At 42.1% G+C, this 2,232-nt stretch overlaps 1 protein-coding gene across 1 annotated transcript in view; it reads left to right on the top strand.

Annotated features, from left to right (window-relative positions):
- Positions 1–2,232, top strand: part of EXD2 (exonuclease 3'-5' domain containing 2) — a 59,999-nt gene that overhangs the window by 39,747 nt on the left and 18,020 nt on the right. The window lies entirely within an intron of this gene.

Raw genomic sequence — 2,232 nt, 5'->3', positions numbered from 1 at the left:
CGCCACCTTAGGTGTACGTGGCTGGCGCCTTAGCCGGTTGAGCTATAGGCGCCGAGCCCACTTTTGTATTTTTTAACGAAACAATATGTTTATATCTCTCCCAAATCCTTAATTTTTGTTAATTGAGCCAAGACCAGTGTATTTTAATTATGTCTAGACCTTTTGTACTTTTTAGTCTTTACTGTCTTTTGGGGGTGATGGGATCCATTGATTTACTGCTTATTTTGTAAGGAAAGTCTTCCTTTTCTTCATCATTCTAACAATTTCATTTCCTGCAATAGCTGAGGATGTATTGTGTGTTCTAATGCTGACATGAAACTCCACCTCCAAGCTTCTAGCTGTACAACTTCTAGACTGTCTCATGGTAACCAAGAAGTCAGCTCTGGTTTTATAGACTGATGTGTTCTTAGTTTCACATTTATCTCTTAGTTGGAGTCTTCAGTCCTTGGACCAATTAATTTTTACCACCCTGCATCTATTTTAATCAGAAAGTATTTGAAGAGCAGAAAGAATAGGTTATTAGTGGTGGTACTGTACTTTAACTTCCGCAATGAAAATAGCCTTATTTTTTTGAATTTGAAAACTAATATACAAACACTATTGATGGGCATTTAGTTTGTTTATAGTTCTTTTGTATTATAAATAATGCACTGAAGATACTTTTTTTTTTATTGCTGGGGATTCATAGAGGGTACAAAGAATCAGGTCACACTGACTGCATTTGTTAGGTAAAGTCCCTCTTACAATTATGACCTGAAGATCCTTCTCTGTGTATTTATTCTTTTTTTTTTTTTTTCTTTTTTTTGAGACAGAGCCTCAAGCTATCCCCTGGGTAGAGTACCCTGGCATCACAGCTCACAGCAACCTCCAATTCCTGGGCTCAAGTGAGTCTCCTGCCTCAGCCTCCCAAGTAGGTGGGACCACAGGCGCCTGCCACAACGCCCGGCTATTTTTTTTTTTTTTGTTGCTACCGTCATTGTTGTTTTGGCAGGCCCAGGCTGAATTCGAACCCGCCACCTTAGGTGTATGTGGCTGGTGCCTTAGCCACTTGAGCCACACGAGCCTGGGTATTTATTCTTTCTTTCTTTCTTTTTTTTTTTTTTTTGACAGTTTCACTTTATTACCCTCCATAGTGTCATACCTCACAGCAACCTCAAACTCTTGGGCTCAAGTGAACTTCTGGCCTCAGCCTCCTGAGTAGCTATAACTACAGATATCCACACAGCGCCCACCCATTTTTAGAGATGGGGTCTTTCTCTTGCTCAGGTTGGTCTTGAACTCCTGAGGTCAGGCAATCCACCCACCTGGGCCTCCCAGAGTGCTAGGATTACAGGCATGAGCCACCAAGCCCAGCTGTATATTCATTCTTAAGATAAATTCCTAGAAATTGAATTGCTGGATCACAAAATAAATTTTTAGAAATGGAATTGCTGGATCAGAGAATTTTTTTTTTTTTTTTTTGAGACACAGCCTCAAGCTATCGCTCTGGGTAGAGACCTGTGGCGTCACAGCTCACAGCAACCTCCAACTCCTGGGCTTAAGGGATTCTCTTGCCTCAGCCTCCCAAGTAGCTGGAACTACAGGCACCTGCTACAACTCCCAGCTATTTTTTGGTTGTAATTTTCATTGTTTGACAGGCCCGGGCTGGATTTGAACCTGCCAGCTCTGGTGTATCTGGCTGGCACCTTAGCCGCTTGAGCTATAGGTGCCGAGGCCATTGAATTTTCATGTTCAAATTTTGAATAGCTATTTATTATTAAACTCTTTTACATAAAGGTTGTCATGAAAATGTGTAGTTGACAAATTTTATTTTATTATTATTTTTTGAGACAGAGTCTCACTATGTCACCCTTCGTAAGAGTACCATAGCATCACAGCTTACAGCAACCCCAGACTCTTGGGCTTAAGCAATTCTCTTGCCTCAGCCTCCCAAGTAGCTGGGACGACAGGCACCTGCCACAACACCTGGCTATTTTTTTTTTTTTGTAGTTGTCATTGTTGTTTAGCAGGTCCAGGCCAGGTTCAAACCTGCCAGCCCCAGTGTATGTGGTCAGCGCCCTAACCTCTGAGATACAGATGCCAAGCCAGTTCACAAATTTTAGATGAGACTGCCTGATTTTTCATGCTCCCTCAATGCTAGATAAGGTTATTTTTAAAAATCTTTGCAATCGGCTCGGCGCCTGTGGCTCAAGCGACTAAGGCGCCAGCCACATACACCTAAGGTGGCGGGTT

Source organism: Otolemur garnettii, unplaced genomic scaffold (assembly GCF_000181295.1).
Source record: "Otolemur garnettii isolate 467f Iridium unplaced genomic scaffold, OtoGar3 scaffold00115, whole genome shotgun sequence".
Classification (NCBI taxonomy): domain Eukaryota; kingdom Metazoa; phylum Chordata; class Mammalia; order Primates; family Galagidae; genus Otolemur; species Otolemur garnettii.
The sequence above is the reverse complement of the archived record's forward strand: the minus strand, read 5'-3'. Positions and strand labels throughout refer to the sequence as shown.